Source organism: Olea europaea, chromosome 7 (assembly GCF_002742605.1).
Source record: "Olea europaea var. sylvestris chromosome 7, O_europaea_v1, whole genome shotgun sequence".
NCBI lineage: Eukaryota > Viridiplantae > Streptophyta > Magnoliopsida > Lamiales > Oleaceae > Olea > Olea europaea.
In genome coordinates this window covers 16852188-16866172 of record NC_036243.1, presented here as the reverse complement: position 1 = coordinate 16866172, position 13985 = coordinate 16852188, and positions in this window count along the sequence as shown.

The window sequence follows — 13985 nt, the reverse complement described above, 5'->3', positions numbered from 1 at the left end:
AATTAAGCCCAAAATTATTATAATTACCATAATGAAGTTCAAATACTTTATAGAGCTACGATAGGAACTTGATCGGACATATATTATCCAAGTTCCAGTAATTAGATCATGTCTGGTCGACCCTAAATCACTTAATCTAACTATTAGTCATTGCTTTTTTACAAAAGGCAAAAGACTGAACTATTGGAATATAAAATATCGCAAAAGTCAATAAATCTGTAATACTTTCTACTGACCTATCATATATGTATTTTATTCATGTTCGAGATCTGATAATTAGGTACGAGTATAAATGACTGTTTTATCGTTCTAATTATTATCACTGACTTAAGTAACATTTTCTTCAACGATCCTGCAAACTAATCATAGATGTTGAAGTTTAACCGTCACTAAATACTGAACTCAAATTTTAATCGTTCAATAAAAAATATTTAAGTAATAACTCTACCAAATTTTCAGGATGACAGTTCCCGACACAAATTTACATTCTCTACTTAGCTTATTCTCAAGTTTCCAACTCATCGATATATTTGACCAATCAAAATGATTTCACTCATTGATGAATCAAATAACCATTAAAATCACAAAAAAGATATACATAATCCAGTCAAGGGATTTAGATGAAATACATGATGGTTAAGTTAAATTTAATTCTCTGCATGGTCGTGCTATAGAATTAAATTCGACATGCGATCCGTTCAATACATTTCAAATGTTCTAATATTACCTTTAACTATTTCTATAATGATGACAAATCACAAACTTGAATACTGAATCAATTAACATTACAACCTTTCAGTACAAGATATCAACCCTTATATATTGATTATAAACAAATTATTTATAATCAAAATATAAGTTGTCTCACACTATACTTCTCAACGTAAATACCCAACTTATATTATAATAAGTGATAATAGGCACTTTAATTCGCATGCTTAATAATAAATAAATGCAATAAATAAATAAAATCACAACTTATTTATTATAAATAATTATTTCATATAGCAAAATATATTATATGAGCGTACAACCCAACAAGATTAAATTCACATGCTTATTTTAGGGCAATTGGCACAATAACTCTAATCTTTACCATGTCTGCACAATACTCCCCTAACATTATATTTTGATGAAAATTTTTCTAGATCGGCAAAATCTTGCATAATTCTATTGTTGGTCCCCAAACACGTTTGTATAAAATCGATTAAACTTAAGTTTATTGAAAAATCTTAAATCACAAGAAATAAAAGTCCAAGAACACAGAGATTTGTTTTACCCAAAAAGGCTCAGATGTTCAGCCTATGAGCATCTATAAGTAGATACAACTTTAGATATATTAGAATCAACCAAGAACGGCTACAAATGTTTAGATTTCTTCATAGTTTTCTATCGCATAAACACTAGCCACAATAGTAAACTCCTTTCAATCTCACACATCATACACTAAGTATAACACTGAACAATCCACTAAAAATTACGAAGATTGAAACCAACGGATGAAGAATACATGAAACGGCAGAGAGAACAAAATCATAGTGCACTACTATATAGATTGCTTAGGTTAGTTGACGGTGATGCCTTCCACTTCGACCTCGGGGTAAGGTTGTTATTTCTCCTTTTTTAAAATCGCCCGAATGACTGGAGTAAAGATTATAAGCGATGAAACATCTCGTGACTGTACTCAAAGAAGGAATAGGTTGCACGATGTTTATTTCCAAGGATAAGAGACGGTGCTTCTGTCGTAGCCGATTGGTGCAATCAAGATATGTGACCAAATGTTAGACAAACTGAAGCTATGACTAGTCTAGATCTTTGAGAACGTGGTGCGGTGTCATCAAAAAAAGGTTGCAATCAATCTCTTCCATTTAGAGATCATCGATGATATCGATTCCTTCAATAACTATCCATAGGGTAGGAGATATTTTGGTTACACGTTTTCACCAGATCACACTCGAAGTTCAAGAGGTCAGTGTGTAAGTACGATACCTATGAATTTTCCTTAACAATGCAGGTAAATGTTTAACATAATCAACGTTAAAATATATTTTATATTGAATTTATATATATGCCCTGTTTGAGCCCTATTATTTTCTCATTAAAATGAAAAATATGACCGTTATTCATCACATCAAGTCACAATATTTAACTTTTTATTTCTTGTGTGCGGCCCATAACGGTTATATTTTTCATTATCATTTTTTACAATAATGTAGCTCAAATGGGGCTATAATAATTGTATGTATTGCAGATCTGAACATATGAGACTATCTCCTTATTGGGTATTTGCTTTGCGAGGTGATGTGAGACATGTTGCCCTCGGATGTATCGTTGGCGAGCATTCCCACAAACAGACATCCATTTAAAAACAGTTATCGGCTCTCCTCGACGATCCTCATGTGACATTATACATTTTGTGATTTATATTATACATAGTTTAAAATCTTATCACATGATCATTAACTAATTGAAATGTCAATATGTTAGGTTGAAGTCATACTTGATTTTATGCCATTGATGGAGGATGAGGGTTGAGATCTTGTGCGTGAATTAGCCATTCCGCTCACTTAAGACGATCGGATATCTGATTCGATTTTGGACCGAGATTGGGTATTTGAATTAAATATAATTTATTGATTATCATTTTGTATGAGTTTGCAATTATTAATTAAGTTAATTTTTAATGTTGTCATTTGTGTAGGAGCACTGTCTAGTTGATCGACGATCACCTCTGTTGAGGGCACCACTTTTGCCGAGGAGATCTCATTCTCTCTTGTCCAGACTCCTCCCCATGGATCTATTTCAATGATATGTATGCTCACTTGATTGAATTTATAGTGGAAGAGGTCAGCGCACTGCAACAAGAGTTGATAGGAAGAGTCAATGATCTGGGATGACAATTGATTGATAGGGTCGATGATTTATCTCATGATGTTGGAGTACTACATGGCCACTTCGTAGACCTTTGTGTTGAGGTCGTAGCACTCCAAGGTGATATAGCATGTTTGCCATAAAAGTATATTGAATTTTTGAGTAACATACATAAGGTAAGGTTGATTTTATTATTATTTTTTTGTAATTATGAAATAATTGTTATTTAATTACGAAATAAATTTGTAATATTTTGAAATAAATGTAAATACTGTTCATTTAGCAACGGCATCATTACACACTGATCTAATTGTTATTTAGAGGAATATGACTTGTACAAAATTGGCGAGTATGCCCTATTCCTTAGCACCTGCCACACCTACACGATCGATAAAATTCTCCGATAAATGATATTCTAGACAAACGTGGACGTCTAAGACCATTAGGTTCAACTTCTGGTAGTAACAACGTATTAAGTGAGAGAATATGGACGATAACTTCCCACTTATCTTCATTCGACAGAGGAAATATAGTTAATGATATTGTGCAGAGTTACAAATTCTAGGTTGGTGTTACACAAAGTTTATCAATGTCAATGTTGTTCTCCTTAAAGTTTAGAAAGATAGGGTTGTATTCCACAAGAGGTTTCAAGCTCGGTGTTCAGTTGCACAGGATCCCTTGAACAATTCACTAGGTCTTCTTCTTCTTCCATAGTCAGTACAATATACACATTCCAATTTTAAAATAAAGTAAAATTAGAAAACTTCAACTTATATTCCATTTAAAACACTTAATTTTACAACATTACTTGAAAAATTAATTACATTAGACTGGTATGATAATGGAAACAACACCATCTAGATAACTTACATTCGATTTGCTTGAGGACAAAATTAGTAGACTAATTCATCATTCACTACCCACATTAGAAGAAAACAATAAAAAAATCCAGCTTTTAAATCCAAAAGCATTACTAAGCCTTTGCAATTTCAAGACCTATTGTCTATATGCATTTTTGGATCTTAGAAGATCAGGTATTGTTTACATAGATCTATGAGTGGATCACACCACAAGAATAATCCACAACCTTCATAAACTGACATACACTCTCAATTTTCTATAAATTATATAGGGACAACTTCAACATTTTGGCGGCTTAAATAAGAGTAAGGAGATGATGAGATGGAAAAAGTTCTATATAATCTATTCATTTCAACGTTCGAAAAATATTTTAACAAAAAAGCTAACAGAATTCATGTTTCACATCCTTTACTTTACTTTAATTTATTTCTTATATTAATTTTCAATCACACATTCTCACAATAAAATATTATTCACGTAAATTCAAAATTTTTTCTACTATTTAATCACACATTCTTCAAAAAATAATATTCAAAATTATGTTTTTAAAATTTTAAGGATCTCAAACAAGGGCAGAAATTGATGGCGAGGGGGTATTAAGCTCTTGTTTGGTTTCAATTATTTTCAAGATATATTTTTATCTTATTTTTAATCACACATTCCTTAATAATATAATATTAGTCGTAAACATAAAATTTTTCATTGTTTTTAACTACACGTTCTCCATCAAGCCCCTGTTCGAGGCACATTATTGGACAAAAAATGAAAATTTTAACTATTAACCATCACATCCAATCGTTTTTGTTGACTTCTCATCACTTGTGTGGAACCCAACTTTGTGCACCATGGCTTGAATTTTCATTTTAATGAGACAAATAATGTGCCTCAAGTAGGGGCCAAATCACAATTTCAAGATGCATTTTTGACAAGAAAATGGGACTCAAACTGATTCTACCCCTGTTTGATTTCAATTAAAATTTAGATTTAATGTAAGTCAAAGTTAACAATTAATTTCGATCATCAATCACATATTTAAGGCCCTCATGACTTTTCAACCATATATTTAATAAAATTTTATCAAAATCTAATAAAAATATTATTTTAATTTCTATCAAATAAGGGTAAAATTTGGCTTAAGTAGAGGGTTTTTGCACCATAACGAAAGGTTAAGGGGTAAAATGCAAACACTTTGATAATGGCAAATAATACGACTTCTTTGACACGATGACAGTGTAATCAAAATTTGTAGAATTGGAAAAAGCTGTTTGAATGGGGCAGTTGACTTGACTTCTGAAATCTGATCCCATTTCGCAGCTGGTACATGTTTAGTAGATCTTGGTAAGTTCTATTCATTGGCACAAGAATGCCAAAAATGTTTGACTCGCTTGTGACCAATACGCGGGCGGATTCCATTGTCTGAAACAATACAAGACAAAATAAAAATAAATAAATAAAAAAGATGTAGTAAATGTCATGAACGTATTACGTAACATGCCACATATGTGATTATTACATATCATGCCCACGTATGTGATTAGGTTGCATTCATTTTCGAAAAATATTGGTTTCATCAGAAAGAAATAACATATCAGTTTGAGGAAATTTTCTTGTTCATCTATGGATCACTCAAGAATGTACAACAACCAATATACACATTTTGTACTAGATCACACGACTTCGAGAATAGATTTATAATTCACAGGCCAATAATCTGACTTGTGTAAATAAAAAAAAAGGACATTTGATTACGTTTTTCAGTGTTATCATAATGAGAATGTTGACATTACCCAGCTGTTCATTCTATAAATGCTCCTTTCGGTGTCACAAAATTGAGAGGAAGTCAACAATGTTGTCTGAAAGTGTAGATCCCCGGCGAGCAGCAAATCACTGCAATGAGAGATTTATGAAATAGTGTACTCATTTTTCCGTGTCTTGAATTCAGATTTAATTCCCAGTAAGGCAACCAGTTGTAATTTCGTTCCCATAAAATCAGCCATCCACTATTTTCGTATGTTATATTTTTGTATATATGGAAGGTTTTAGTGGCAGTAGTTTTGGTGATTTTATGTGATAATTGCAGTATATTTTAAATTCCTGAGTATTTTAGGTAATTATGAAATTATTACAAATTTCTAAGGCATTTGTAATTTTTTCCCTTATATCATTAAATCCAATCCTAGTCCAAAATTAAAATTAGCCCACGGATTAACTGCATTCCATAATTTCCATTGAATCAATTCAAAAGTCCAAACCCAGAACCCACCTAATCATTAAATCATGCATTCATACTCCTCAAATTCTTAAATCTCAATTTCTTCCCGTTGATTTTGGAAACCCCCAAAGGTCTAAGCTTCTGCAAGTCAGAAAGAAAACAATACTGGTGGCAACGTGTTCTTCAGTTCACGGTTCATCTCCGACTCCGATTTTTTGCCGTCCACTGCACCATAGAATTTTGAGGTATTGACATATTGTCATTTTAATCATAATAACAAAATGCTATGTTTTGTACAAAATTGTAAAGTTGAATTTCTATCAGTAAAATAAAAACAAGAAATTGTTTGAATAAGTCACAATAGGAACATTTTCCCGAACCCAAACTAGTCATTAGTGTCGACTGCATGGAATCAATGGATACATAAGAGACTCTGGATTTCGGGTAAGAAATTTGCGGATTTTTGGTGTTTTTGAAAGAGAGCTTTTTGTATAGGCTAAAATCTAACCAGTAGAATTTTTCTTTGCTTGCATTTTTGGGTGGTAACACACAGAATGTTTTGAAATACAATTTACCGAGTGCATCTCTTCCTTAATCTTGTAGACCAGGTATTTGTTGAAATGACATAGCATTCTCTTACTGTTTTTACGCATTATTGTTTTTGTTGTTCAATTTGATTTTAATTTCATAATTTTTTGTATGATATAATGTACAAGGAAAATTTCGTGAAATTGCAAAAATACAATTCCATGTTTAGAATAGTAGTTTTGTCAGTATGATTTTATGTTTTTTCATAATTTTTTTTTTTTTTTAAATTCTAGTTTCTTGAGACAGATTAATTAACTTTTACTTAATTTTTAAGTTTATTGAAATGTGCTTTTATCCTTTTAATCTTATTCAGCCTGCTCAGGCTGAGAATTTTAATGGGTAGTTTTGCATATGGATTGTAATGATTGGTATTATTGAACTTTAATTTAGATATTGTATTGTATTATAACTGTTTTCCTCTTTGCCTGTGCTTAGTGGTTGACAATAATTTATAGAATTCAACCCTTGAGTATATTGATTTTAACAATTTTTATGTTTATTTTCTTTCGACATGTCCAATAGAATATAATTGAAGAAATCAAGTTTTTAATTTTTGTTGTAATTAAGTTCTTTGTTTGAGCCCATTCTTTAAAAAAAAATTTTTAAATTTATTTTCAACCACACGTTTTTCAATAATGCATTCTTACCCCCAATGAGACTCAAACAAGGGCTAAGATGTACTATTGTTGTTTTCTTCGAGTCCTACAGTACTTTACCTTACAATAAGTAATTCATAATCTTGTTTTGTAAAAAATGTTTATGCCCAACTTTTTTTCATAGTTCAAATGTTGATGGATATACTTGACTGTGTAAGATTTTAATTTCTTTTCTTTTTACTAGCCTTACCTTTATAGTGTGATCAATATATCTTCACTAAATGAGATATTACTTTCTTTTTGTTTTTAACCTTGTTTGAGAATTTTTAAAATTTGAAATTATTTGTTACAATGTTATTTTCCATCACACGTTCACACACAAAAATATTCTACACACACTAATAAATTTTCATTATTTTTTAATCATACATTCGCCTAAAATTGTATTCAAAACTCCTTAATTTTCAAATAATGGATGACAAATAGGTTGTCTCGTCTTTTGTAGTGCATGTTGCGACAGATATACAAGTCTTATTCTTCAGTTAATTTTTGCTGTAATTAAAATATTCTATTGTACTTAATTTCTCTTTTTCTGTTGGTACTCTACAATTGCAGGATGATGAAGATGATGACGAGGATGATGAGTGAGGGATTTGGGGTAGCTAGGTGAAGAAATTGTGGGTTATGCTTTTGTTTTACTTTCTTTTTTGTTATTTATTTTGGGATTTAGTATGGGAAAAAAGAAATCAATTTCAGCTTATCTGATTAATATGGTTGTTAAATGCCAAACAGCTTATAATTGATTACGGTGGTTAATTTTTGTCAGTTTACTGTGTTACTTTGTTAGCACATTATTCTTGATGTCTTGGGACCCAACTGCCAGCCTTGTAAATCATTTGTAAGTAGGGAAAAAGTATTTTCCTTTAGATTATTTGGGTCAAACCAAAGGGAAATTACTTGAGGTAAATAAGTACATAAAAAACTACAAGCTGTGAACAATTTGGAGCGCAATGCATTTGGACGCTAATCTGCACCTTGTAGAAACTACGAGTTCGCCTCAAGGGTGTCTTTGGAATCTAGGGGTCATGGATTGACAATGGTCCATTTTTCCATGTAGTTCTTTCTTATTTGTAATTCATTTCAACCCAAATAAGATTTTTTTTATGTTCTCTATTAAAAAAATGTGAAAATTTGTCCTCTAAAAAGGGCAATGTTGAATAAATTCATCAACACATCATCTAATCTCGAGTTCTTTTTCTAGGTGAGGTGGCTATTGCTATCTTATTGGTTTGTGTATCTTCAATAAATAATTCTCGTTGATCACGTCCTCTAGGGATCATTGATTCTTGATTGGAGTAAAGGAGGATACACGTTATACTACAATTTTGAATCAGATGAGGTTTCAAAAAGCATATGTTAGTGATGCTTTCGATCATCATCTAGGGTGTAGCGTTCGTGCTTCTTTGCCTAACAATCAATTTGCTCTTAATGCAAGATCATTCAAATTAGGTTCTTTTTGTTATTGGGATAGATAAATTCTTATAGATCCATCCCTCGAAGGAATCGGACATGATAATTTACATTCAAACACTATTCTGCAGTTGTTAGTTGATGATGTTTAAACTCTCATCCAAATATCGAATCAGGCTTCTACAACCAATTTGAGGTGATTTTCAATAGCAACTCAGCACCAATTTTACCATGTTTGCTATGCTCAGAAGCTTTTGACTTGTGCCATTAGCAATCTTGTAAAGTCAGCGCGACTTTAGATCCATTGTTATCTCTGTCAACTTGTACGTGAGTTGTGACCTGCAAATGAACATATTTATAGGATAAAGGCCAGCAATTCCAACAGTTAAGTCAATTGTCGAAAGGTAGTTCAGGAATTGCTTGTAAAGATTTTTTCATCCTATTTACACGTGTCACGCATCCATTGGTTGTGTATGTTGATATGGTGTAGGGTGAAATTTCAGCAATAACCAAGGTAATACCGGGCTCAGTTTCCACAATATGTCGACACAATCGCGATTGAGACAACACCCAACTTCACCTCTTTCCTTCCCACCTCCGGTTGCTATATATATATATATATATATATATATACTCGCAAAGAGTCGGCCAAGATGAAGAACAATGTATAGCCCACGAGAAATCACACAGGTTATATGAAGGGAAGAAACCGAGAATCAAAGTCACAGAAAAAGATGAAGTATTCTTCATATTGGAGGTGTAGAGGAGCCGAAGATTAGAAGCCAAAATGAGTGACCAAAAAAGGTAAGTTAGGTTACCTTAGTTTAGTGGACCAAACAAGGTTCAACACAAGGTAATGGGCTTCAAATTAATACCATAGCCCTTCAAGTAAATGGGACGAACCATGAGCAACACTATTAAAATAGGTTGCTTCTAACGATTCATAGAGATGTGGGTTGGGTTATCTCGATAATAGTATCGACATATAATTCAATCATATGGCCAAGATCGATTGATAATAAATAAAATCGAGGTTACATCATTGCTCGGGGGGTCGTTTGACAACAAATTGTCTAACATATGGTATTGTTTTTTTTCCCAATTTAATTACCTTGTTAGAGATTATTTCCTTGTATATCTATGATCACAAAGGATTCTCTCTAGATATTTTGGAATCAATAGATTTGTTTCCTTATGAAATTTATTCCAGACCCCCACTTTCCTGCTGTCCAAATGGTCTTAGTTTTATAGGTAGCGTTTATAAGAGGGACACAAATGGTAAGAAAATGTCACTTGCAGCCTCAATATTCCGTGTGTCCAAAGGTGTAATAAGGTTGTTTACCAATCCATTAATTCTCATTTGCCAGTGTGATGGGCCTAAAGGCTAAATTGACCGGCCTTGGAAGCGATAGGTCCTAAAAAAAAATTATGCGGTCTCTATTCCCCGTAGAATACTTTTAATAAATATGAAGACCTATCTTTGACACTGAGTTCAATATTGATGTAGTCACTTTTGACAACCTCTGGAGGTGATTCTCCCAAGGACTCATAGGCTCTTGCTTATCATATATTGGGGCACATAGTCCTCGGGGTAATACACCCGAGGAATGGCGATTTGCATCATCGTGATCTGGTCGGTAGTGTCCTCGGGCATAAGTCCTAGAGCATCCTTTTAACATACAGGATTCATGAGTTATCGAGTAATTCCCTTCATACCAAACCCCCCTTTTGTCAAACTCATAAGAAGTCTTACTTTCTAAGAACTCTAATATGATTCAAACACCTCAATCTAGGACTTCTACGTCCACAAGAACTCTATGTCAATAATAGCATCATTGGTCATGCAATTATATTATAAATAAAATACCCTTCTCAAGTAGGACTCTATTGGATAATAATATCCAACTAATTCAATCATACTAGGAGTACATTACCTACCTTTATAAATACATGACACAAGTCCATTATTCAGGTACGCTTTTACATACAATTTCAGTATACGTTTTCATATAAATTCCCTTTCTGACTTAAGTATCGGAGGGGCGACGAGAACACACATCGTTCCCTTTATTTTAGGTACCGGAAGACTCTGTTCGTGCTCTTTCTCAATCCTCAAGTTCGGGAGGTCTACCAGTTACGATTTTTGATAGCATCAAATATGATGACCAATTATGACTTTGACTTTTATTTGTGACGTGATGTGTGGATCATGTTACTCTATGGCCTAGGCCTATGCATATGCCTATATAAAGTTGTTTGGTCTTAAGAAATGGGTCGAGAGAGAGTTCAAAGTTCAAACTGAAAGCAGCCTAGGTTCCTTACTACTTGCATCTTTAAGCGACTACATGTTACATGAAAGAGACTTTTTGTGTAGATAAAAAACTCGTAAGTAGAAATGTTGAATCGGTCAAATCGAACCGTTTGGCTCGATCATCATCACGAACTAGCTCACTTTATCAAAATGTGGCTACCTCTTTGGTGGGGGCAAGTCGAGCTGGCTTGCGACCCATTTGTGATTCGTCAATTTTTGTTTTGAATTTGAACTGAAAATTGAACTTTCACTTCCTGAACTATATTGAAGAAGTAATTTTTTTTAAAGAAATGTTAAACATAAAAAATTATATATCGTGAAAATTTTTATCGAATTATATAGAAACTCCTCTTTTATCAGAGATTGGGACGGACTACAATTCGTAGATGGTGTTAAAATTGTATAGAATGAATATTTCGTAGACAATTTTTTTAAAATTTAAAATTAATATGATATAATAACGATTAAAGAAATAAAATATATTTGCAATTGTATCTTAGTAGTCTATAATTGTACATTTAAAATGATGTTAAAAGGTTACATTCATCTTCTTGAACTTGAAGCCATTGACAAACACAAACATATGCTTCTATTTGAATTGTAATATTGCCTAAGACACAAGAAGCGTCTCGATTTAACATATTCTTCCATGATACATTTTACTCCGTAAGTACCGCCAACGTCATACGCTGTGGATAAGTTTTGAAATATATCGAGTAATATCAAATATTGATACCGCTATGCATTCCACAATTGAAGTATATCTAAGAAGTCAACTCTTATGAATGTCTCGTCCCATGATAGCGATTTGAATATATTGGTTTCACATATTTTGAACTCTATATATATATAGATGTATATATATAATTCAAGTTATTTGAAGTAACTGAAAGCAATGTGCGGTATGTAGTTTAAGATGGATATTGAACACTGTAGCTAGAAAAATATAAATAGTGCACACCGTAAAATATTATAAAATATATATTTTTTCAACTAGAATAATTGAGAATCTTCGCACTGCACTGTAAGAAGGCTAAAGAAATGTTTTAGCAACGAGTGTCTAAGAGAAATTAAATTATAAAATGGAGTTCATATGTTGCACTCTTAATTAGTCAAAATAATTTAGTGATGATAATAAGAGTTATCTCATTTTTGTAACGAATCAAAGTTTCTATACTATTATAATTTCGATCAAAATCAACGTGAAAGAAATTAAATTGAATTTTTTTCAATATTGTTTTGGAGAACATGAGAAAAACTACGGTATAAGTGACATTTACGCCTCCATCATGGATTTCGCATTCCAGAATTTACTAGACACCAGGTGTGTGTGGTGCTCTTGTAGGCGATGGAGACCACCTCCGACATAATCGTTTTCTAGGTGGGTAGGCAATTAATAGAAAAGATAACCCTTCTCAGGGTTTAATCAACATTATTGGACTCCTTAACGTTATCATCAATCACTGTATCGCAGATAAAAAAATTTAACTCGATTGTCGATCATTAAATCATGACGGCACAATTCTTTCATCATTACTAGACTCCAAAATCAATCTAACTTAGATACCAAATAATCAAGGCACTGGTTGGACCGCTAGATCATTATTTGAAAAATTTCATATAAATTTTGAAAGTATTAAAATTTCTCTTCGAAATGAAATTTTAAATTTTAAACTGTAATTATATAATTATTATTATTTTTATCTATGGAGATTAATGATATTGTAAATAATATTTTTACCAGAATATTTAAACTTAATTTTATAAGCTTTTAGTTTATAAAAATTACCTTCTCTCTCTCTCACAATAGAACTTATTTATTATCAATTATAAATTTTAAAATATCTTTTTTTTGATATCTAAAATCCTAGAAACACGTATATTTAAAAATTTTCATTTAATATTTAAGTTATATATACCAAATATCATAATTTCTTATATCATTTTAAGTTCCATTTATAAAATATATTATCACACATTAGCATATTAAAATAATTAAAATTAAGAAAAAACTTCATATTTTCTAATTTATACACAAATTTATGTAGAGGAAAATTAGATATGTTTGATATCTTACTATAAATAAACAAGCACAATTAAGAACTTTTTGACAGCTTAAAAACAAGCTCTCTCTCTCTCTCTCTCAAAATGCTTTTGAGCTTTTAAAAGTGTTTGTGAACTCTAAAAAAGGATAAACATTTCGGTAGAGCGAATCTTTTATCTATATAAATCATTACACCTTTCACCTTATCGTCATAATTTCACTTTCGTCCCAAAACAATGCATGAAATAATTGCGTGACAACTTGCAACTCTCCGCTCTTCTTGGACGTGGACACAAATAAACATTACTATCAAATATCAATTGATTCATCTTTCATATTTACAAGTCATTAATAGCATTTAATCAATAGGGCAATCAAATGCTTCGATTTGCATTTAATGCTGGATCGCTCGATGAAGATATAATTTCTTTATCCCATTTCAACGTTTTTTTAATTAAATTTTGAAAATAAAGTATTTTTCTTAAATTAAAAAAATACATATTTAGAAAAAAAATAGTGTTAAAAGTAATAGCTTTTGTTTCATAGTTTTTCTCTTTTATGAAAAAAATATATGACCGTAGTCTTAACTTAAAAGGAAAATAAACAAGTACGTCTTCTGCTACATGTCCTAAATTGTACGTGGAAATATTTTTCTATATATTTTATGAAGAAGAATATATAATCTCACCTAGAAGGTTCCCATCCATGACCCCCATCATAATGAAAGTAGGTAAAATTATTACAATTATGCTGCTTTACCGAGGCCACGTCGGCCCTACTAACGTAGCAGAGTTCAAATTATTAAGGTGCCCCATGAGAACATACGACTATGACGCACCAACTTACAATTTTAAAGTTTTTTGTTGTGTGGTTACCATCTTTATCCTATTAGAAACGTAAAATTACGACATATCATTCAAACTGAGACCTCAATACTGCTTTCCAACAATGACTCATGTTTGCCTATCATGGGGTGATCGAGTTGGTGAAATAAGTTAGCGCGAAGGTTTTTGGTCACAAGTTCGATTCCTT